Source organism: Taudactylus pleione, unplaced genomic scaffold (assembly GCF_031769625.1).
Source record: "Taudactylus pleione unplaced genomic scaffold, aTauple2 ptg000086l, whole genome shotgun sequence".
Lineage (NCBI taxonomy): Eukaryota > Metazoa > Chordata > Amphibia > Anura > Myobatrachidae > Taudactylus > Taudactylus pleione.
The window spans coordinates 20,395,636-20,422,015 of record NW_028284488.1 but is presented as its reverse complement, the minus strand read 5'-3'; the positions used below and the strand labels follow the sequence as shown (position 1 = coordinate 20,422,015).

The 26,380-nt window shown below is 44.7% G+C and overlaps 1 protein-coding gene and 1 pseudogene across 2 annotated transcripts in view; both read right to left on the bottom strand.

Annotated features, from left to right (window-relative positions):
- The window catches only part of CAMK1D (calcium/calmodulin dependent protein kinase ID), a 456,946-nt gene that overhangs the window by 210,219 nt on the left and 220,347 nt on the right, over positions 1-26,380 (bottom strand). The gene's annotated exons all lie outside the window — the stretch shown is intronic.
- Positions 12,654-12,772, bottom strand: LOC148529202 (5S ribosomal RNA; annotated as a pseudogene).

Sequence of the window (26,380 nt, the reverse complement as noted above, 5' to 3'; positions counted from 1 at the left end):
AACATTTATCTAGCACCTTCCAGAACAGGGGTGGGGAACCTTTTTTCTGCCGAGGGCCATTTTGATATATATAACATTATTTGCAGACCCGATGCAGGCCACACCCCCTCCATGTGATGTCACAAGAGGGTGGGGCCACAATCGCCAATGATTACAGCAATGCCTGGAGCGACCGGAGGATGCTCCGGGGAGCTGTAAGGGCAGCGGTGTGACCATCTGAAGCATCCTAACGATGCCCCAGGGGGCACTTCTGCATAGATTCTGGCTGCAGGATGCCATTCTAGGCACCCTGCTAGCCAGATGAGGCTAGCAGAAAAAAGCACCGAGGGGGCCTTATACACAGGGGTTAAGGTGGCCGGGAACGGGGTGGAACTGAGTTCCGTCTCCTCTAATGGTATGTTGTTACAGTGTGTATATTAAAATATCACTATAATGTAGAATGATTATTAAAATCAATATAAATGAATACTCATCACGTAATCCCAGAACCATATATAAATGAAATGTGATTTTCCCAGATCTTAGAGGTAACACAGAAACCAGCTCACAATATAAGCTAATTAGCAGTTGTTTACAAATACCCACAGTTCACAGATAGCTAGCCTCACACAGGAAAGCTTAGAACAATAGCCCAAGTTTAAAGTGAACAATAGTTCCAGTTGACTAATAGGATATTCCGTTTTTGAACACACCTATCAGGTAATAGGAATACGGTTGGATTCTCACATAGATCAGACAAAGGGTCTCACACAGATGCAGGCACACATACTTGGAGAAACACACATTCTTGCAAGGAGACACAGGACAGCAGACTTCTACCCAGAAGACTGCCAAGATGGAACTAAATACACCCAGAATATAGCGAAGTAAACTGTACAGTGGTTAGCCTATATAATATCTATAACTAGTTTGATTTAATCTGTTTATAGCTTATATAGATAGTTTGTAGTGATTTATGTAGTAATCAATCTGTAGTAGACTATATGTGTAACACGTTTGATTTTTGTAGTTTCGGAAAAGGCTGGGTTAACATTCAATAGTGAAGTGAATTACTAACAGCAAGCTATATGGGTGACTCTGTAATGTAGAATATGTAGCAATGCACACAGTGGATGATTTGGTGTAGTCTTTGTCTATTCACATGTTTTTAATGGAGACTGTAGTTCGTTCATACGATCCACCATGTGCTTTAACAATAGCATAGTCAGAGAGATAGGTTTAGTGTGTGTTGTATTCTCGTGGTCTGACTGTAACACTGTGTAGTTAAGATTAAGATGGAAATTGGGTAAAATATTGCAATCTGTAGATATATAATTGTTTGATATCAGCTGGTGATGAAGGAACCCGTAATTCGGTAGTGGTCAATTACATTGTAATAAGTTTATAAGTAATGTACACTGTTTAGTAGTTTATACTTTCTGAAACATTATACAATGGAATCTGGTTGAAATATAGTAGTATGGAATGTGAATATTTCAGGTTGAATTCAGCTACTGGTTGTGGTCCCATGGGAGTTGCGGATTGCTAGCCATATTGTGATAGTATTGTGAAGTTATGTACTATCATAGTTTGGGGATTTTATAGTTCAAATAGATTTGGTATAAGTAATAATTACCGTGGGAAAGGTAGTCTGCAGTTTGTTAAAGATGGCTACCTCCATGTGGTGTGAACAAAGGAAATTCCATGTGCTCCACGTTTCCCCATTGAATCATGTGCTTGATTCAATGGAAGTTGTGAATTACTAGTCTTGTGATCATAGTTATAACTCTCAGATATAGTTATTATAATTATTATGATCATTAATGGATATATGATTTACAGAAGTTACAACATTATGTGAGTTTTGTGACATTCAAAATGGAGTTTGTGTTCAGAGACCATGCGGTTTGAACAATAGGACATGTGCCCCAACAACCCCCCCACACATAATCTCACACAGCAGCCATTTTCTCTCTCTCTCTCTCTCTCTTTTGTCTAGTATTGTTAAGTTTAAACACTGTTTTATGAAGATTGATTTGATGAATATAAAAACATTTTACTTATAACATTTTGTGTGCATCGTTATCTTTATGAAAGGAAATTATCCAAATGATTTAAAAGGTATATAATTCTGGTTAAACACGTTGCAAGTTTATATATTTATGTTACGTATAACCTGATGTTAGCTATATGAAAAATAGAATATTTGCTTCAGATATATTGGGATTAAACAAGCTGGCAATGGCCTCTGTGTACAACAAGAAAGAAGGAAAAACACCCCTCATCATAGGTGGAACTAGTTCCACCTCCAACAAGTCCCTGCACAAAAGTCCCACAGACAGAGAGCCACTCTCTGTCTGCCTAGGGAGTCTCAATTTCTTGAGAGGTCCCTCATTTCAGAGAAACCAGCATATTGGTAAAGAATCAAGAAAAGGCAATACATAGGGGTTGCAAAAAACATTAGGCATCCAAGTGACAGACTACTTTGTGGGGACCCCATAAAAAAAAATCAGAGGCACGTTAGAAAAATAACACTGATGATATAGAACTTTTTTTTCTTTTTAAGTGATCTAACATTGTAGTCTCAGCTTATGGCAGGAGTGCTAAAAAAAAAAGCATCTAAAATGTATTTCACACTGTCATAGCCCCCAAAGCTTCTTTACCGTTTCATATACACCAGGACTGCCTACCCTCCCGATTCGGGCGGGAGCCTCCCGATAAACGGGTGCAGCTCCCGCCCCCCCGGAAAGGCAGGCAAGCCTCCCGCATGCCGCCGATCCCCTGTCTCCCCCCTGCCAGTACCTGATAAAACCCCTTCAGCGGGGGGCCGTTGACGCGATTCGCGTCATTTTGGCCCCGCCCCCTGCTTCAAAATGCCTGTATTTCGGCATTGTGTAGCGGGGGCGGGGCCAAAATGACGCGATCGCGTGGCCCCGCCCCTGTCACACCCGGAAACTGCCTTCAGCTCGCCCGGCCACGCCCCCTTTTACCAGCCACGCCCCCTGTTCTGCCGATCTGGCTGCTCCCTCCCGGAAGGAGCAGCCAGATAGTCGGCAAGTATGATATACACAATAGTGTGTGCGTAAAGAACAGTTTTCACACTTGTTTGGCCTGTCAGACTGGCATGGCGGGGGGAGGAGTAGATGATGGGGGAGATGAGTTCCACCACCTCTCCAGGACCACTTTAAGCCCTGCTTATACGGCCCCCGGGCCTGAGGTTCCCCATCCTTGTTCTAGAAGATAATAGCTAGAATCTGATTGGTTGCTATGGGCAACATGTCCACTTCTAAACACCTGCACTTTAGTAAATATATCCCCCTACTCTCCGTTTGTGGGAAAGGTGCTGCAAACTAATAATGTGCCTCAGTGTGTAAAAAACGCAAACAAACCTGAGGTACACTGTGCAAAAAGTAAATACCACTCCAAAGTTCTAACACCTGCTAATTTAGAACCATCCCTGTCAATATGTTACCCAGAGAACAAGATCAGGCAGTTATCTTACACACTAAATAGGAGAAAGTGAACTGTAGAGTTTAGTCTGTATCAAAATATGGTCACAGGAGTCAGCAAACTTATAACAATCCATGATGATCCAGTGCCATGGTTATCAGAGATAAAGTCAAGGATTTTAAGCTATAATAGACCAGAGGTGGGAAAAATAAGAATGGGCACTGTCAGGCTATCTGAACCAACCAGTTGTCACCCCTTTTCACAACCAGCACGTGGCCCGCCGAGCACCTAGCAAGACGATGCAAAGGGCTGCACCACTGTCCCAGAACGCTCCCATCACATATGAGCCACATTACTGCCTCCCTCACCACACATCACCCTGGAATAAGATTCTGGAGAAAGTTGCTCCTGCTAAGTGCTGCAAATGAGGTGAACTTGGGAGGAGAAGTGTTATAGGCTGCATGATTTACATCTCAAACCTCATCTCTCTTCACACTCCTGCCCGCCCACTTCGCTCAACAAATGCACGTCGCCTCTCCTGCCAATTGATTACTTCTTCCTAATCCCACCTCCAAGATTTTGTCTATGCTGCTCCTCACCTCTGGAACTTTCTCCCTCTCCCTACCAGACTCTCCACATCTCTAAAAATGTAATGTCATTGTTGGTGCTTCCTGTGGCCAGCATAACGGGCTGTTAGTAGGTCGCCTGTACACATAAGCAGATGTGCATCTGCTGCACTGCACAGCCGACGCAATATATCTTTGAACAACGTCATTCACAGATATATATTGTGTGTAGACACCTGCAGATGCACTGAACTATATATGGTTCGTCGGAATGGGTATGAAATACCGCCGGCCGCATGGCTGGCGGTTCGATTCCCGTCAGCGGCAGCCCGACAAGAGCAGAGTTAGAAGCAGCGGAAGCCCGACAACGCTGGAAATCCCGATCGTGGATAGGTAAGTATGTACTAACCTAACCCCCCTAACCCTCACCCTCCTTAGGGGTGCCTAACCCTAACTTCCCCCCCAAGTGCCTAACCCTAATCCCCCCTCTAAGTGCCTAACCCTAACCACCTCCTTCCCCGCTGCCTAAACCTAAGTCCCCCGGGGGGGTGCCTAACCCTAACCCTCCCTCCCCCTAGCCTAACCCTAACCCTCCCGGGGGAGTGCCTAACCCTAAGTCACCCCACGGGAGCCCTAAACCTAACCCTCCCCCACGCGGCTGTCCGCTCGCGGCGCCCGGCATCGCTACGATCGGGATGCCGGGCGCCGGTCTCCCGGCGTCGGGGAAATGCGGGCGTCTACATCTAGACCCCCGGCATTTCACCCTTGCCGAGATATGACAGTCGGGAAGCCGGCTGCCGGTATCTAGGCAGTCGGCTTCCCGATTGCTTCCCAGTTCATCGCCTGTACTTACGATTTATATTGGATAGTGTACACCCAGCATAAGAAAGAAATATTGCTGTTTATGTCATGAAGGGGGAAATTACTGTTGCAGTTGTGTAAAGGAGTCACTGGTGTATATCCGAGTAAGTGGTGGGGAGAGATCAGACTTCAGATTATATGGGATTTGCTGTTTTTTATATAAAAACAGACATCAAATCTTAGGCTCTTTTTACTGCACATTCTGGTTTCAGCGAATAAACAGATAAAAAGTACCTCCCGTACACCATATAGTTATATGCATCTGTACCCTTTTATAGGACAGGCACCAAGGAGTCTGCTTGCGGATGCTGTTTAATTAACAGTATTAAAGCCTTGCTTTGTCATGACATTTTCTTCATGACAGATGCTTGCCAATGTAGTATTTGAGTTCCTGCGAGGAAAGAGGGTTCTACCAATTCCTGATTAGAATTCATTTATCAGCTGCCACAATATGGGGTAGATGTATCAAGCCTTGAAGAGACTAAGTGGAAACGTTGCCCAAAGCAACCAGTTTCTAATTGGCATTTCAAATACTGTGCTAGATAAATGACGGTAAGCTAAGTGGTTGCTTTGCACAACTTTAGCACTTTATCTCCAAGGCTTGATACATCTCCCCCCAAATAAGACTAGCTTTTTAGAGTGTTTCTTAAGGGTAGCACAGGAGGAAAATCCACAGTACTTTCACAAACAGAGGGCCTGATTCAGACCTGCTCGCTGCAGACAATGTTCGCTAATGTGCGCATGCGTGTAGTTCGCAGTGTGCGTGCGCAAACTAGTATGAGCGATCAGATTTTTCTCACTCGCCCTGAAAAGAGAGCCGAGTGGAATGAGTGACAGGAGAGGCCGTTTGTGGGTGGTAACAGGGGCAGGCCAGTAGTAACGGGGGAGTGGAGTTGCGGACGCAGGCATGCCAGAGTGTTTCAACGCCGTTTCTGGGATGTGCATAATTAACAGGCAGCGTCATAGTACATGTCACTTGGTTGAATAGTACACTGAAGTGCTCGGAGTGTTTTGGTAGGGTACAGTCAACCGCAAGCGTTGCGGTCAGATCCGATGGAACCCGATGTACCGATGGTTGTATATACTTCCTGGAAATGACGTACGCTAGTGGGCGGCCAAAGACAGGCTGGTGGGCTTCTGTAAACACAAAGTGATCAATGGCCAAGACATAGTCGGCGTACTTATGCCTTGCCGAGCGAGCAGCTGCCTTGATGTCACTTAGCAAAATTTCCATACGCTGTTAGCGAGCGGCCGCATCTAGCGAGCGGGTCTGAATCAGAGTTTAAATGTATGTGAATTTAGTGCTTTGTTTTTGATGCTGACCTACTTTCTATTTCTGATCCTAAAAAGTTAAAAAATAAAAATTATTTTAACTAGAAAAAAAAAATCAAATATTCGAAGAAGTATTTTTTTCTCTCCAGTGCATCTGCCATCACGGCAAGTAGCATCATCAAGATTTACATGAGTCTACAGAAGTAATGAGTTTCAATGTAATTAGACCCAATCATAAACCATGCTTTAATTAATAGTGAAAAAAATATATCATCCTACATCTCACATAAATGTCCAATTAGTAGAGTGCGGTCTGAAAACACAGACAGACATATTAAAAAGGTTTTATTTTAACAGCAATTAAATTGTATATATTGGCGTATATAGATTTAACATAGTAAGGTTTTACCACTAGTACAGGGGCATATCCAGAAAAAATTACGGGGAGGGGGGGCGCACAGTGATTAGAGGGTGTGGGAGTGGGGATGTGGCCCCACAAGTATGCAGCAAATACATAGTATCCACCTAAAGTTATGACAAATGTTATAGCAAATAAACATTCCTCTTATATTTTGAACAGCTCAGTACTTGACATGAGTAACGAGAAGCGCTGGTATGGAAATTTAAAAGAAATGCCCCCAGACGCTTTATTGATTTTTAGTGTGAAATTAAGTTTCACTGCCACCAACTGAGACTCAAATGTTAGGCCACTTAAAAAGAAATATAGCTACCTACTTTTATTAGTCTGCCACAACTCTTCAATGGACAAAATGTGCTGATCTTACCCAGGACCTCTATAGGACATACAACTTGTGTAAACTTTTTAATCCCAACTGTACTAGGGATTCTGCATGTTTGTGGCTGATACATTAGGACAAATAATTCTCTCTCCTGTAGAACAAATCGGAAACTCTGACCAAACAGACATAGGAAGTAAAGGGTAAACATTGCATTTCATGTTGTCTTTCAATAATATAAATTATATAACACACATTGCAGAGCCACCTTAGCAGAGATATACCATTTCCATTTTGGAACGAGCAGTAATAGTTTAAATGTCACTCCTGTAATGGATGTCTTTAAGCATCAGAGGCGTAACTAGGGTAAATTAAAAAAATTGTGCCCCCTAAAAATATTCTATAAGTATATATATATATATATATATTCTATTTTATATATATACACATATATCTATATTTACATACATACCTTTACAGATAGATAGACATGCAGGGCTTCACATTTTTTTCTAAAATCTAGGAGCCAGCTTAAAGGTTTAGGATCCAGACCATCTGCAACCAAAACATATGACAACTTCTATAGAACCACACACATGCGATTTCAAAGGCCTTCGGGCTTCCCTGCATGCCATCAGATCACTCACGTTAGTCTCAGGCAGGGCCAGATTAACAATAGGGCGGATAATCTACAGCTCAAGGTCTCCACATAAAAATAGGCACATCATTAGCATGGTGATGACCAGCTGCCAAGATGGTCAGATAGTCATCCATAAATTATAAGTATTAATATTGTTTTTCTAGATTTCTCACAAAATTATACATTCTTTCTATTTTATGTATTTATGGAGTCAGTGGGGCTGTATACACACACTTGGCTGTGGTCACACCCACACAGGACTGGTTATAGCTCCTCCCCTTCACAGTATAGGCTCTTGAACATTTTCAGCCCCAGGCCCATGAGGCCCTTAATCCAGCCCTAAAAATGGTGACCTTTATACCAAAGCTGAGTGACATCACAAAGGCTGTTTATGATGTAACAAGTCACATGGTCAATATATTGAGGTGAAAAATCACCTCCTGCATGCTTTTTTTGCCATTTCTATCTACTTATAAGCTATTTATAATTTGTCTATAATTTAGGTTACAATAAACTTAATATATTTACTGATCGTGTAACTTAACAGATACATTGATAACTGACAGTTCTATTACAAGTCACACGATCAGCATGTTAAGATTATAAATCACATCCTACCTGCATTTTATCATTGTTATATATCTATCATTTACATATAGAACATTTAGGTTAAAATAATACCTTACATTGCAACGGAATGGGTATGAAATCTCGGCAGTCGGGATGTCTGCTGACAATATACCGACAGCAGCATCCCGATGCTCAGGATCCCAACAAGGGTCAGTTAAGTATACTCCCCCTCCCCCCTTCTCCCCCTAACCCTCTGTTTCAACATCCTAACACTAACCTTCCCCCCACCCTATCCTAACCCCAACCATCATTGCAAAAAAAAGGGTGTGGCCTCAAAAAAGGGCGTAGTCACACAATAGTATCCCCAGTTCAGGTTACGCCACACAGCAGCACAATCTACATTACAAGGCACATAGTGCCCCTGGATTCACATTACACCACATAGTAGTGTCCCTTATTCATATTATGACACACAGTAGTGCCCCTTTTACACAATGCCCACAATAGAGCCCCTTATACACAATGCCCACAGTAGTAGTGCCCCTTATACAATGCCCACAGCAGTAGTTCCCTTTTCACATAATGCCCACAAGCAGTAGCGCTCCTTATGCAATGCCCACTGTAATGGTAGTGCCCCTTATACAGTGCCCACAGTGGTACTGCCCCTTATGCAGAGCCCACAGTAGTGGTGCCCCTTATGCAGTGCCCCTTATGGGGTTGAGTATGGGTTGCCAGCAGTCGGAATCCTGTTGCCAGAATCCTGACAGGGTTAACATACCAACACTTGTTGGCCGGTATGCTAACCCTCCCCCTCCCTTCCTGGTGCCTAACCCTAACTTCCCCCCCTAGTGCCTGAACATAACTCCTCCCTCCCTGCACCCTAAACCTAACCTACCCTCCTTAGTGCTTATCCCTCCTCCTAGTGCCTAACCCTAACCCTCCCCCCCTAATACTTACCTTTGGGATGCCAACGGTCGGTATTATGGAGCCAGGATCCCGTCAGCTGTCGGGATTCTGGCACTGGTACTTAGACTGTCAGCATACCGTCAACTGGGATGCTGACTACATCCCCCCTTATGCAGTGCCCCCCATTAGTAGTGCCCCCTGTAGTAATGTCCCCAGTAGTAGTGCCCCTTACAGAAAAAAAAATAAAAACACACAATAAATACTTACCTTAAACCCGCTCCAACGTCCGCTGCCATCCAACTGGCTGCTCCTCGGAACTATGGGAGAGAAGTCATTACGTCTCTCCCATAGTGCCCACTGTGTGAGCTGGGGCTCAGGAGTGAATTCCAGCCTCCAGCTGCCACTGTTGGAAAGGAGCCGGGCGCCCGCTGGTAACAAAATCTTAGCAGGCACCCAGCAAATGGAGCCTCCCTGTGGCGCCGTGCTGACTGGCCGAGTAAGATGGGCCGGAGGAGACGGAACACAGTTCCACCCTGTTCTGGCCCACTTTAACCCCAACAGATACATTGATAACTGAAAGTTCTATTGCAATTCACAGGATCAGCCTATTAAGATTATAAATCACATTCTACGTGCATTTTATCGTTGCCATCCAACTATCATTGTCATATAGACCACTTAGGTTAAAATAAGAATACCTTACATTGTTACAGGTCATATCAGCAGATACAGTTGGTTACTGACAGTTCTCTACAACATGGTGATCATTCTAACAGTGCTGAGTGACAGCACAAGGCTGTTTATGTTGTAAGCAAGTCACATGGTCAGCATACTGAGGTGAAAAATCACATTCTTCATGCATTTTGCCATTGCTACCCATCTATAATCTATCCATCCATCTATCTAATATATCCATCTATAATTTATGTTAAAATAAGCTTACAGTACAGTCATTAGGCATATTAACAGTTATAGGGGGGAATTCAAATAGAGGTGAAATCGGACAATTTCGCAATCGGCGAAATCGGACGATCGCGCCAATTTCACCAACGACGACGAAAAAACGGCCGATTTTCACCTAAAAAGTGGAGAAAAATTTTCTCCTGCCTAGGGCAGATGATAAAAAAATGTGCAAAACACCTATTTTGGAGTAAAAATGTGTGGATTTCTTTCAGGACCCTTTGGACAGCCCCCCTAATGATACTTACGCAAATACATTTTTCGTAAGTTGCGTACTTTGGCGCTGAAATTTCGGTCAAAATTGTTTGTTTTTTCGTGAATGAATAAGAGATATGGTAAGAACTTACCCTTGTTATCTCTATTTCTACGAAGTCCATAGGGTTCCACAGGATACCTTGGGGTATAGGTGATGACGTCAGTCTTCAGGCACCACAGAGTTAAAGTTTTCAGCCTCCCAGGATGCATCTGGGTCCCTCTCCTATACCCCGCCCCCGGGCCAAGGCATCTCAGTTACGTCACAAGCCATAGGCCGGAGGAGGAGAAGAAAGAGAGAGAAGAAAGATCTGGACACTCACAAGCATCACATTCTCACCACAGGGAAATGGAAAAACCGGTGACCAGAATAAAGCCCATCTGCAGTACAGGTGCGACAGGGCGGGAGTCCTGTGGAACCCTATGGACTTCGTAGAAATAGAGATAACAAGGGTAAGTTCTTACCATATCTCTTATTTTCTACTGCAGGGTCCATAGGGTATCCACAGAATACCTTGGGGATGTCCCAAAGCAGTATCCTTCAAGGGTGGGGACGCTCCTGTGCTGAGAGGAGAATCCGCCGCCCGAAGGAAGCATCCTGAGAGGCAAAGGTGTCAAAAGCGTAATACCTCACAAAGGTAAGGACAGAAGACCCACGTAGCAGCCTTGCAGATCTGAACTGCAGAGGCACCACGTCTAGCTGCCCACGAAGGACCCACAGACCTAGTAGAATGAGCCCTCACAGAGGAGGGAACTAAAAGGCCTTCATGAAGATAAGCTTCTGAAATTGCCATACGAATCCAGCCTGCCAAAGTCTGCTTTGAAGCAGGCCAACCCTTTTTACGGAAGCCATAGGAGGACAAACAAGGCGTCTGACTTCCTAAACGAAGAAGTGCGATCCACATAAATCTTTAAGGCCCGCACAACATCCAAAGTGGCTTCACCCACTGAAAGTCCAGGTGAATTGAAAGCCAGCACAACAATTTCTTCATTGATGTGAAAACTGGGAAGTAACCCGGACGAGTGCGAAGCACCGCCCTATTCCTCTGAAAAATCAGAAAAGGGGGTCTACAAGAGAGAGCCCCTAAATCCGAAACCCTTCTGGCCGAGGCAATGGCCAGAAGGAATATGGTTTTAGCTGTAAGCCATTTAAAGTCCACTGAGCCCAGTGTTTCAAACGGCGGTCCCTGGAGAACTCTGAGTACCACAGCCAAATCCTAAGGCGCCACCGGTGAACAAAAGGTGGCTGAATGCGAAGAACACCTTGCATAAAGGTGCGCACATCAGAGAGCGCAGCAATCCTATGATGAAACCAGACTGACAGGGCAGACACCTGCACTTTCAGAGAAGCCAGGCGAAGCCCATGATGCAGTCCAGCCTGTAGGAAAGCCAACACCCTAGACAGGCGGAACTCCCTAGGGGAATACCCTCTAGGTCTACACCACCGGAAGAAAGTATGCCACACATGGTAGATTCTTGCCGAGGAAGGTTTACGAGCTCTTAGCATGGTTTGCACCACAGAGCCAGAAAAACCCTCTGGACTTTAGCATGACCGTTTGAACATCCACGCCGGCAACGACAGCCGAGTCAGGTCCGGGTGAAGACAAGGACCCCGTGACAGCGGATCCGGTCGTAATGGTAACCTCAGAGGAACATCTACTGACAGACTCTGGGGGTCAGAAAACCAGTGCCGTCTGGGCCACTCGGGAGCTATCAACAGTAGCGTACCTCCTTCTCGTTTGAATTTCCGTATTACCCGCGGAAGAAGGGAAAACGGAGGGAAAAGGTAGGTAAACTGGAACGTCCACTGGACGGACAGAGCATCCACCAGAGATGCCTTTTCGTCTCTTGTTTGAGACCCGTACACCGGCAACTTGTTGTTGTGCTGGGACGCAATGAGGTCTATCTCTGGAAGACCCCATTTCTCCACCAGACGCTGAAAGACGTCCTGGTGTAAAGACCACTCTCCCGGATGCACGTCCTGCCTGCTGAGAAAATCCGCTTCCCAGTTGAGGACTCCCGGAATGAACACTGCTGATATTGCTGGGAGATTGCGCTCCGCCCAGACCAGAATACGGGACACTTCTGCGAGTGCTGCCCGAGTTCGGGTTCCTCCTTGTTGGTTTAAATAGGTCACCGTGGTGGCGTTGTCCGACTGGACCTGCACAGGGTGACCCTGGAGAAACGGCTGTGCCAGCTGGAGAGCTCTGAACACCGCTCGGAGTTCCAAAATGTGTAAAGGAAGTTCCGCTACCGCCCGAGTCCACCTGCCCTGAAACAAGTATGGACCCGTGACAGCTCCCCAGCCCCGGAGACTGGCGTCCGTTGTTAACAGGACCCAGTTTGCCACCCAGAACAGATGACCCTTGTCGAGGTGGGTCGTCTGCAACCACCAGGTTAGAGAGAGGCGAACCTCCGTAGTGAGCACCATCGTCTGGGACTTGCGACACTGAGGCAATCCATTTACAGCACCTGGTATTCCCAGGCGGTCTCCCATCCAAGTACTAACCAGGCCTGACCCTGCTTAGCTTCCGAGATCAGATGAGATCCGGCATGTTCAGGGTGGTGTGGCCGTAATCTGGACAGGATCTTTTCCTCCGTCACAAAGATCCGCTGCTGCCTGGAGTCCAATAAGGCCCCGAGGTGCAGGATCCTCTGAGACGGGGTGAGAGTGGACCACTGCCAGTTTATCAACCAGTCGCGACGTTGCAGTACCGCAATCGTCAGATCCAAAAAGAAGCTCTGGAGACCCCGCTATCAACAGGAGGTCGTCCAGATAAGGCAACAGTCGGACTCCCTGCGTCTGCAGAAGAGCCGCCATGACCGCCATGACCTTGGTGAATACCCGTGGAGCAGTCACCAGGCCAAAAGGCAGCGCCCCGAACTGGAAATGTTCGTTGCAGATTGCAAGTCTGAGGAACTGCTGATGGCGCAAAAGAATAGGGACATGCAGGTAAGCGTCCTGGATGTCCAATGACACCATGTAGTTCCCAGGTTCCAGTGCCAGAATAATGAACCGCAGGGTCTCCATCCGAAACAGAGGCACCCTCAAGGACTTGTTGAGGGCCTTTAGGTTTAGTATTGGACGGTAAGACCCATTGGGTCTCTGCACCAAAAATAGATTGGAACAGAAAACCCAGGCCCCTCTGGGAAATTGGAACATGCACTATAACTCCGGCCTGGAGCATAGTGTGCAAAACCTTCCGCAGTTCCGAGGCTTTGCTCCGGTCTAGCGGAAGGCCTGTGGTAAAGAACCGGGATGGAGGCCTGTGCCGAAAGGAGAAGGCATACCCGTGAGAGACCACCTCCTGAACCCAAGTGTCTGTCGTAGTCCTCGACCAGCACTGGGCGAACTGAAGCAGACGGCCCCCCCTTTGGGATCCCCCAAAAGGAGGCCCAGACCGTCAGGCCGCAGGTTTGTCATCTGACCTAGGAGCCGGACGTCTGGTACTCCAGACCTGTTTCTTGAGCTTGGACAATTTCTTGGTCCCAGCCTGCCATGGAAAGGACTGTGCTTTAGGCCTACCTTGGGCCCTGTGAGGCCGAAAGGACGACCCACCAGCACTAGAAGGAATCGTAGCAAACGGAAGACATGCAGATTTTGCTGCTGCCAACGTAGCTATTATTTTGTCCAGATCTGGACCAAATAGTACCTCTCCATTGAAAGGCAGACCTTCTAATCCCTTTTTGGAATCCACATCCGCTTTCCAAGTACGCAACCATAAGGTGCGACGAGCAGCCACGGCTGCAGAGGAGATCCTAGCGGTGAGTATACAAATGTCTAAGGCCGCTTCATTAATGTGAGTGGCCGAGACTCGGAGATTGCCCACCAACCTGGTCTGTTCAGCCGAACAGAGTCCAAAGACACCTCCAAATTATCCGCCCAGCGCTCCATAGCTCTGGCTACCCAACACACGGCCATAGCCGGTCTGGATGCTCCCCCTGCAAGGGAATAAACAAATTTGAGGCAGATCTCCACCTTGCGGATAGTGACATCCTTCAAGGATGACATCGAAGGCATAGGCAACGTGGCACTTTTGACTAGGCGTGTGACACGTGAATCCACTTGTGGAGGGGATTCCCTCTTAGAAAAATAAATGTCCGCAAACGGATAAGCCACGGCTAAGCGCCTCTGGGGCTGAAACCGTTTACCTGGATTTTTCCACGCCTCCTCTAAATGATCCGCTAATTGATCAGAAAGAGGGAACACCATAGCCTCACCCTTAATATCCTTAAAAAAGGCATATTTGAAATTGGCCACCGAAGGATCAATATCCTCAACAACTAAAGCCATGCGGACTGCACGAATAAGACCAGGGATATACACCCTGGACTTCACGTCCGCCTCTTTGGTACGGAGAGGTTCTTGGTCAGATAGATCCAGAATCTCCCCATCATCTGACATCTCATCGTCATCTCCATAAGCAGCAGATAAAGACGCCACCGGCCTATTATGAGGCCGCAACACAGACTCCCCCTGTAAAACATCGGACAACTGCTGAACCGATGTAGTTAGAGTATTAACCCACGCAGGCTCCGGAGAAACCTGGGAAGGGACAGGGAGACTGTGGGGTACCATCAATTGTCTCGGGAACTCCCGCATGGGTGACGACACCACTGACCGCTGGGACAAACCCGTCTGGGTAAACGCAGGTGGAGGAGCTAGCTGGCCCACAAGGGTTGTAAGCGCCTTAACGAAACAAGCCCAGGGAGGTACCTGTACCGGGACCGTGACCATAATCGGCCGTGACAGTGCCAGGCACTAGGGACATAACCCCTCTGCGTTACCCTCCCCCTCCGCTATTAGTACCTTACATTTAGTACACATGAGCTGGAGAGGAAAATCTGTCTCAGACATGATGGTAAGTATGTGACACTCACACCTATACTTATTGGTATAGTGTGAATAACACCCTGCACACCGCGCACCGCAAGGGCTTTGAGCAGAGCAAGATCAGGGACAGTAATATGGCTGACAGTAGAAAGTGAAAGTACAGACAGCAGGGCTAGCAGATTAGTCACATACAATGCAGAAGAAACAATCCCTGCACTATTAGCGCTGATTCTCAACTACTCAGACCCTCAGGCTGGTAGGACTCAGCGCTGCATACACTGACCTCTGACAAACGGAGGAGAGGTATGTTGGTGGACCCAGACCGCAATGCCACCGCTCACAGGCTTCCAGCAGCATTCACCATGCTTTAAAGATGGCCACCGAGGAGCAGAGGATGAAGGAGGCCGGCCTGGGGGAGGAGCGCTGACACACTATGGCCAATCGGGCAGAGCAGAGAGGCTGTGTGCAGCAGGGGAGGCGCCGGCTGAGAGACAGGGAAAGCGCGCTCCCCTGGCCTGCATTTAACCCCTGGGACGCCGCAGCGCATGCCGCTCAGCAGCGGCCCACTGTCCCAGGGGGTAGTGGATGCGCAGGTTGGTCGCCTGGCTCCACGCTGCAGCCAGTCCTCAGGGAGCCCCCTGCCTGGGTACTCAGGACCATGTGACCAGCGGGGACCCACTGCGGGACCCCGCTGCTTACCTGCTATCCCCTTGGAGATGGCCATGGTCCAAAACATCTGGGGTCACCGCTAGCCGTGACCCCAGATGTCTACCAGCATCCCCGGATCAGTACCGGTGTACTGGTACCGGCGGGGTGTAGGGGAGACAGCATGGACATCAGTACTGACTGTCCATGCTGTCCTGCCAGATGTGCAGCCAGCGCTGCCTTTAAAACAAACTTCAGGGGCTCTTCATAGCCCCCCTCTGCACAGTGCCTCCGACTCCGGCCAGGCACCGACAAAACTGGGTTGCCTTGGCCCGGAGGCGGGGTATAAGAGAGGGACCCAGATGCATCCTGGGAGGCTGAAAACTTTAACTCTGTGGTGCCTGAAGACTGACGTCATCACCTATACCCCAAGGTATCCTGTGGATACCCTATGGAAATGCATTTAACGTATTGGGTCTGGTATTTCGGAGGGCCGTAAGGATGCGCCAAGTGTTTTATTCATCACACGTGGCTGGTGTAAGTAGTTTTTAAAACCGCCAAAAAAAAAATCGCCTACGCCAGCCACGTGTAATATTTAAAACACTTGATGCATCCTTATGTCCCTCCAAAATGCCAGACCCAATACATTAAACACAATTGTCATGAAAAAAAAAAATTTGATCGATATTTCAGCGGTCGTTTTTCGTCAAAGTACGCAATTTACAGAATTTTTTTGCTAAAGTATCATTAATGGGGCTGTTCAAAGGGTTCTGAAAGAAATCACCATACTTTTACCCAAATATAAGGATTTTGCACATTTTTCCCCATTTCTCAATGAAAAATAGTCGATAAATTATCGCAGGTGTGATAATATCGGAGGTGTTCTAATATCGCCGATTTCATCGATAATATCGCCGGTAATTGAATCCGGACCATAGTTGATAACTAACAGTTCTCATAATCAGCCTAATAAGGTTATGAGGTATATTTACTAAAGTGCGGGTTTTGAGAAGTGGAGATGTTGCCCAAAGCAACCAATCGGATTCTATTTATTATCTTCTAGAAGGTGCTAGATAAATGTAGAATCTGATAGGTTGCTATGGGCAACATCTCTACTTCTAAAAACCCTCACTTTAGTAAATATACTCCTATAAATCACATCCTACCTGCATTTCACCATGGCTTATCTAAATCACTATCTACAGTATCTATCATTATTTTATATAAAACATTTATGCTAAAACAGGCATACCTTACATTGTGACATGTCATCTCAGCAGACACAGCAGATAACCGACAGTTCTCTTCAAAATGGTGACCTTTCTACCAAAGCTGAGTGACATCACAAAGGATGTTTTTGATGTAGCAAGTCACATGGTCAGTATACTGAGGTGAATAATCACCTCCAGCATGCATTTGCCCATTTCTATCTATCTATTTATCTATCTATCTATCATTTAGGTTAAAATATGCTTACACTACAAGGTCAGTAGACATATTATCAGATACAGTTGATAACTGACAGTTCTGTAGCAAGTCACATGATCCGCCTATTAAGGTTAGTTATCACACCCTACCTGCATTTCACCCATACTTGCCTACTTTTGAAAAATTATTTCAGTCAGATTGTGAAAGCAGCACCTATGAACAAAGCCATAAAGTGGGCGTGTACTGCAACATCTGAGAGCAGTGTCATAAAATTTACTTCCATCCATATGTAAATGAGCCCCAAAGCAGTTAGTACAATTTTCTTGTTGATGAAAACACACTGATACTTTTCAGAAAATGCCTGTAGCCATAGGGATCATTGTGTCTTAAACCCAATACAGGATAATGATACTAATGATCCCATTTGATTGTGTATATCTTTATATTTCCAAGTATATAACAGCTACATGATGGGGGTAAGGCACAATCATCAGGGAGATTGCTGGACTTTTCTGGGAGACAGGAAGATTGATACTATTTCAGGGAGACTCCCTGACAATCAGGGGTAGTTGGCAAGTATGTTTTCACCATTGAAATCTATCTATCATTATTATTTTCATATATAACATTTAGGTTAACATAAGCAATACATTGTAAATGATTTCTAGAAAATGGTTAGGGCCAGATAAGCAATGGTGCAAATGAAGTTCCAGCTCCAGGCCTCCACATAAATATAGGTCCATCATCAACATAATGACGACCAGCTGCCAAAGCTGGTCACATAGCCAGCCACAAATTATAAGTATTAATATTGTTTTTCTAGTTTTCTTACAAAATTATGCAGTTTTCTATTTTTATGTAGTTAGGAGGATAGTGGGGCTGATAGTGTAGGGGGTGTACACACGCATCTTTCGATCTCTCTCCCGCAGCCGAAGCCAGTGTCGAAAGCGGGTACTGTGTGCATTCTCAGTATCAGCTTCCACATGTTGAATTCTTCACAAACATGAAACTCTTCTACATAATGCCTGGGATAAAACGCACAGATACCGAAACCGATGTCCCAACGAGTTTCCCTTTCTACATAGCGGGAATAATTTCATTAAAAATGTAAATATCCACTGCGCTATGAAACTTTAATAATCACGGCAGTTCCATGATTATTAATACATAGACTTCTTATGCTGGGTATACACTGGCCGATATATCAACCGTTTATTTGGCCGGCCGATATATCGTGTGTGCATCGGCCAGTGTGTACAGACAATATGTCTGTGAACAACGTCATTCACAGATATATCGTGTCAGCTGTGCAGCACAGCCGATGCCCAAAATATCTGCAGATGCCTGTATATTGGTGCATCGTGCTGTGTGTACTAGCGATCAGCCAACCGCCCGTACACTTGCTGCAGAGGCTGCCGATGAATGACAGCTGTACTGGACGGGCACATGTAAATGCCTGCCCAGTTGTGAGATTGCATGGGCAATCCGTGGTCCTGGTGTATACCCAGCTTCCGTTCTTTAAATTGGCGTTCCGTCTTGTCCGCGTAGTGTAACCCACATGGGCAAGACAGAATATACACAGGCAAAAAATTCAGCATTAATTGGTCATTGTCATGCACCTCCCGTTTTGTGGTGTATATTCTGTCTTGCCCATGTGGGTTACACTACGTGGGCAAGACGGAACACCAATTTAAAGAACGGATGGCGCAGCATCGTGCAGCCATCAGAGCAGCTTTAATTTCTGGCCATAGCAAACAGCCAGTGGCGAGGCATTTTGCCTTATTGAAACACAGCATAGCCACGGTTCGATACAAGGCCATTGATCATGTACCATCATCATTGAGGGGTGGCAATCGATCTAAAAAACTGCTGCAGCTGGAGTCAGCATGGATATATAGGTTGGACACCCTGTCACCACGGGGGCTCAACGAATCCCTGGGGCTTAATTGTTTCCTATAATCCCTGTCCTTATCTAAATTCATAGTGTTTGATCCATTTGGCTTCTACTATATACTAATAAACTGCTCATGTGTAACACATGGTTTTACAACTTTAGTTTAATACCAGCGCATTGCCAATGCAAGTTATATCGTTATAATATGGGGTTCAGCAGATGCATAGTTAGGTTTTTATTTGTATTCACGTTAGCATGGACGGTTTGTCCTTACAGGGTTCAGCCGATGTGTTTATAGGTTTTTATGCATGTATTTTTTTTTATGTATGTATGTTATTTTATACAGTATATTTGTCATATTTATGGCGGCATGAGCACTAATCACATCACCATACACATTGTTCATTTTAAAGGTTATACCATTTCCACTTTTTTATACAAGGGTTTCATTTACCTTGTTGTTCCTTAAGTAGATCAGGACACATTCACTAGTACACCAGCAGTATCATTGCTACCAAAGAAATTTTTTTTTTTTTTTTTTTCGTTCCAACACGTTTTTTCATTGTTTATCTCACACCAGTCGTCACTCCATAACACATATTTTTCACACATTTTTTCGCTTTTTGTACTTAGTTTGTAGATATCTTCACCATTTTTTCACCGTATCATTTTATGAATAATATTGTTCGCATTTCACCTCATGCCGACATATATGACTGTTTTTTGTCACTTTAAGTATTTTTTATTTTTATTCATTTTTCACTATCTCTTTATTGATTACTTGTTTTTAAATTGATATTTTTGCCCACCAGTAGTTGCAATTTGTGCCACTAATAATCTTTCGCAACTTGCTGTTTTTTAGTATTTAAGATTACCATCATTCATATTGTTTTTGCACGTTTGCATATAAAATTATGTCTGTGCATTGTTATGTCTCTCTAGTGGGTTGCTATGGCTACCATTGGGCTGCAGGTTGCCTCTATCAGCTGTTGTGTTAGGGGTGACCACATGGGCACATGACTCACGGAATACTTCCGGTGCGTGACACGCACAGAACTTCCGGCTGACTTGGTGCCTGTGTTCCGGTCGGGTCCCCGGCGCGACGAGCGGGATGTGCACCACGCGTCCAGACAGGTGAGCTATTTATAGCTATTGTGTGTTTGTTTGTCATTCTGTACTGTACATCCTGAGGAAGGGACGGGAGGTCCCGAAACTTGATGGATTAAAGTATTGCTTTTGCACATTCCATTTGAAAGTCTCTGAGTGCCGCCTCTATGTGTTCATATATATATATATATATATATATATATATATATATATATAGCCAAGCATGGGGGAAGGTCCGACTTTCCATGTAGAATTGAGAATCATGCTGGATGCCCGCTCGAAATCATACAAACAGCTTCCATACGGTTCAGCACTGCAGGCGCATTAAATCACAATAACAGCGGCAACAGCACTGTCCCTGGCTGTGGCGGCTGCCGGACTCCGGGTTGCACATGGGATCTCATGATGCTTGCGAGATCTTGCGCATGCCAGGTGGAGCTGGCCAGGGTGTGAGACACAGCATACTCTATCAGCACTACGCTGATGCGCTGTGGGCTCTGTCAGGGATGGCCAGAGGGAGGAGTTTTTACTCCCTCACTCCGGCAGATTAGACGCTTACATCTCATCGTTAGTGCTTCCTGCTTCGCCTCGGTAAAGAAGCAAAGCTGGAAGAGCTATTGTGGCACGATGCATACCGCTATAATACATCTCCCCCCTGATTCTATAGAGTAGTGGTTCTCAGCCTCAATCCTCAAGTTTAGCCAACAGGTCAGGTTTTGTGGGATTCTGTCTGTAGAAACAGGTGGGATAATTACTGACCCAGCAAAATTGATTAACCCACCTGTGCATGCTTACAGAAATCCACAAAATATTACCTGTTTGTTGGCGGTACTTCAATGGTTGAGAACCCCTGCTATTGAGAGCTATTTGAGACCTTTGCTGGTTCTTCATCCATAATTGTGAGAGTTGCCAATGAAGAGTGGAGACTTCTTCAGCAGACCAATACCTGCCACAGATAGTCAGTGCATGGTTGAATAAAAACTTTTGGGTCTTTTGTTCCTTTGGATGCCGGGACTTCCAAGACACAGGTAGACTGATAAATTGAGTATTAAAGAGAGACATGTTTTTCTAACTGAATAGCAAAAAGTCACGGCAGCGTTTTTAACCTTTGTTAAGGCCCCCACACATCAGAGATTGATTGCAGCAATCATGCAATTTGCTATCGATTGTGTATAAAAATCTTTCCCTTTTTCAATCGATTGCAGAGATGCCACAATCGATTGAAAAAGGGAAAGATTTTTATACACAATCGATTGCAAATTGCACGATTGCTGCAATCAATCTCTGATGTATGGGGGCCTTTAAGCACTTTTCAGACAAGTCGCAGCTAATTGAATCTTCCTCTATATGTATATTAAATTGAGACTGTTACTCATATCTTATTACAAAATTAGGGTTAGTGTGAGGGAGGTTTATATATGTAGCAATATTTTTGTTTTCTACTTTTGAATTATTTATTAAAATAATAACTCTAAAGTAGTTATATTCTTTAATATAACTGTAGGTTTATTTAACTCCCATAATGCAAAGAATCAAAAACTGAAAATATTTTAGCTGCCTCCCCTTATTAAACAAGCAACGCCTTTTTTATGTTTGTTAATTAGTTATTAATACATGGCAAAAAAATAAACTAAAGAATGCACTTCCTTATAGGTTTGAAAAAAGCATGTTTACTATACAAAAGGAACTAAGGTTTAAACTCAATGATCATTCTCATACAGCAATTACCTGTGAGACTCACATTAAGGGCACAGCAGCAATTCATTCCTAAAATAATTTCTGAGAAACACATCATAATCAGTTTGAGTGCTGACCTTCAGACTGACTTTCATTAGGCAAAGACCAACTAGTAATCCCTGTCTAACTCTGAATATTCCCAAATCAGACAGCATGGTATACGAAAGCTACGTAACAAATGTTCACTAGGGACAATTCTACTGCTATGCATAAACAATAACTAATAAACAATCCACACACTAAAAAGGCAATTTAAAACTTTCAGCCAGAAATCAAAGCACAATTGTATCTAGGCTTGATTTTTCAAATTTTTTGTTCGAAATAAAAATTTTTACTGCAAACATTTTATATTGGTTTTTTTTTCTCTGTGAAGGGCTAAACACATAATAAAAATAATTCTCCCTTAGGAATTTCTCCTTTAGGTATTAATTCAACTGAAACAGATTTTACATAATACAATATAATGGATGTACTGTATAAGGCAGCAAGTGTGATGCGGGGCATAGGCGCAGGAACAGGGGGGGCAAGTAGGGGACGCAAGGGGATGACTCGTGCACCCCAAAAAACATATGATAGGTGCCAGTCGATGTACAGAGTCACAGGGTAATCCCCTTTCCGGCTGCTCCACCACCTCTCTCCCCACAGTACTTCACAGTGTACCACAACTCATGTGGGGTCTATGACGTTGTCCTCCTAAGTGGGTCAGGCATCTCTGTAAATCATATATTGGCAGCACTGAAATTGCTAATGTAAAAATTAACACCATTAACCAATCCCTAAATGCTTAAATTCACTAGTAAAATGGACAGTTGTTATAAGCACCATGATTTATTGTGAGAAATGATGTGACAAGTGAGGCACAGCGGAGGCAAATGTTTTAAAATATGCACATTAATTTCAGAGTTTTGTAGCCTGTAATTAATGTAACCACAGATCCACTATACTGACTATAGTCAGACTCCTGATATCGTCTTTATCTACTCTATCTTTTTCTGTCACACCTCCATCGCTCCAAATTATCCCTTAATATTATTTTTCCACCCTCACAATCTTGTTTGCCAACCTGCATTAACCATTTTGCTGCATGGGCAAATTCATACATGTTCTAATGCTGAGCATGAGGAAGGTTCTCACCCTGGCAGCATGGAGACTGCGACTGACTGGTATGAGTGTGAGTGTGAGTGTCTTCTAGATGAACAATGCAATCACATTTGCAATTAGTTTAAAGTTTTGGGTCATTTTGCTGTTTCTCTCTTCAGATTGCTACAGCCCTGTTATGTACATTCACCATGTATTTCCATCTGTTTCTAAAAGCACTCACATCATGAAATACCGCCCCATGGGTCTAATTCAGGCTTGTATGCAAATCAGATGGTAGGTAGATAGGCCTAGGACATAACTATCAATGGTAACATTAAACAATTCTTCCATATCCAAAGCAAATAAACAAAGTTTAGGTGTGGTGGTGGATATTCAAGAGTAAATTGAATACCTTACAAGACTAGCTTCCAGAAATCACTAACCTTAGGGCAATCCCATAATAAATGGCAAAAATCACAACCAAGTGCACGAAATTAGGGGCAATTGGTTGGGACATTAATATCAATATACGCATTAGAAACAGGGGAATGGTAGGACCTATGCACAATAAAGTAATGGATATGTTGAAGACGGGCACAAGAGAAAGTAAACTGTATAGAACCCCAATATAGGAATCAATTGCTCATCCTAAAGAATGGCATCTGGCAAATTACGAGAGGTGAGATCACTGTAAAGGTAGGTGACGTCTTATGAGAGGGTAATTAAAGGAGTGTAAGCTTAAGAAGGGAAGGAGATAACAAAATAGGGTCAGATCACGGTAGAGTTGGAGAGATCTATAGAAGGCCAAACTCCACATGCAAATGTTCAAAGAAATGGAGGATACCATTATGAAACAGATGAAGCAGAGGGTTTTGACACCATGAGAAATCCAAAAGTTCTCTTATCCCAGCAAGCCCAGTTCAGAGAGACCCACATCAAACCAAAGCGGGACATCAGGATCCATACCCTCATCCCCAAATACCCTTGTGCAAAGTGCCAGACCAATCAGGCCTGTTGGAGTAAAGGAGGTGGTCTACCCGGTGTTTTAACAGAAAGTAGGACCAGCAAAGGAGCAAAAAGAGGGTCCCGTCTGCACACAAGAAATCCCGCCAAAGTAGTATCAGTACCAGTCATCAACCAAGTCATCAGATGTGAGAGTTGTGATGCCATATAATAAAATCTTAAATTAAAGAGTCAGGCCACCTGTGGGTTTAGATCTGCGTAGTGTGCATAATGCAATCTGAGATCTCTTATACCCCCACAAAAAAAATAAAAAATAAAATCATTAATAAAAAAAAATGGGGATAAATACAGGGGAATGCTGTAAGGCATAAAGATATTTAGAGTGGCATTCAATTTGAGTCGAGATACTTTTTCACGGCACAGACTTTTCACCTACTTCGCCTGTTTTGTAGGCGGAAAAGTATCGTGCGCGTGCCCGCTTTACCCCGTATTCATTTGAAAGAAGGCGAAAACGGGACCCGGCAAAACTTGAACAGGCGGAAAGTCCTGTCAGATTTGGGGAAATCAGCCTGACACCCCCCAAAAGATGCTCTGACATGGGGATACCCTATGGTACCCCCCAATTTGGCTTGCTGAAGGTATTTGGTGTTTTTAAACGGGCTCAATAGCTGTTTATTGTGTTTTACAAGGTGCCAAGAGAAAATGAAAATGCATGTAGGGATCATTGTGCCTTATAACCAATGCAGGGAAATCAGGGGCAAACGCAGGATTATTAGGGAGGGGTTTCCGTTTGTTTTTATAATATATATATATATATATATATATAGTGAGACATACGCAGCACACACAAAATACACACACACACACACACACACACACACACACACACACAACATACACACAAGCATACACACACAATATACATACACATAGCATACTTACACACACCCTAGTTGCCAGGCTGCTGCTGCTTTGGTGGCCGTGGTGATCCTCCCCTTTCCCTGGGACTCCTTATATCTCACACACATACATCCCAAACACCCTCCCCTCCTTCCTCCCCGGGACTACAATGTCACACACACATACATCACACACACACAAACACATACAACACACACACACCACCTACCCTGGCCAACACTAACAAGAGTGACCTGACCTGATTCTTCAGCGTTTGAGCCACTCAGTGCCGTACCGCCTTCCCGCGCCGCGCCCAACTGCTCCTCCATGCCTCGTCAGCACTGTGGGAGAGGAGTTAAGTCACTGGAGATACTTAAAGCCAGTGCGCAAGCAGGAGCCGGGGGAGGCGGAGCTCACAGAAGGGTTGTGGATAGATCCCCTTCCGTAGATGTACCCACGGAAAGGGGATCTATAAACATCCTTCCCAGCAGTCAGTACAAAGCCGGGTGCGCCGCTGATATACATCACAGCGGGCGCCCGGCAAATACACATTGCAGCAGCTGCTGGGTCTTTTTCCGTCTGTAAAAAATACAATTTGTTTGGGTCGCGGGGGTTTCTTGGTACTCAGAAACCCCCCCTGCGTGCGCTAGTGGAAATGACACGGATTATACCATTTGAATGTATAGATCTCTGATTTCTTTTTATCCCCAAGTACATAACATCTACATAATGGGGGTAAGGTGAAATCAAGGAGATTGCTAGACTCTTCAGAAAGTCAGGGAGATTGCTACTATAGTATGTATTAATAACAATGACATACAACAGGGTTGTATTTAAACAGTTACATTTTTATTGCCGTTTTAAAAGCAATAAAAGAATGGACAGGAAACACAGACATTCACTCAAACCCAAGCACCTGGTCGGCTGGTGTCATAAATCCCTCGGGAAAACTTTATCAGGGATCTATATCAGGAGAGCGAAGCCAAAAACAAGAGAAAAAAATGCCATTCTTTACTGCCACATAGAGAACCATGCAATCTACACCACACAGAAAAAGGTTGGGAGAAGAGATCAGTAAAGAGGCCCAGTGACAGCTGAACCTAACTTAAATAAACAACTAAAATCCACCACATTAGCACAACCCTTAATAACCATTTGTTCAATAACTTGCTGTCAATAACCAACCCTCAAACACCACCTAAATTTTAAAACAACGCAACACTGCCACAAAAATGGGGCATCCTTTGCCAAAAGCCTTGGAGTTCGACTGTCATCAGCTTATGTACACGTATATCACTTCAACCCACGTAATGGCTTCAGGGCCGGTTCTAGACATCGTGGAGCTCAGGGCGAAAGTTCACAGTTGCGCCCCACCACGTTCCTCTGTGAGCACTGAAAGCACATGCGCTTCCGGAAAGGGGACGTGTCCTTGCAGAACACCCCCAATTCATCACACTGTGGGACGTGCCCAGCACTTATGAAGGTGCTGGGCTTCCCCCAAGCTCTCCCCTCGTGGCGAATAATTGCCATGTGCAGTAATGCTCCATACACATTATGCCACATGCAGTAATGCCCTTTATAAACACATTATCCCACACG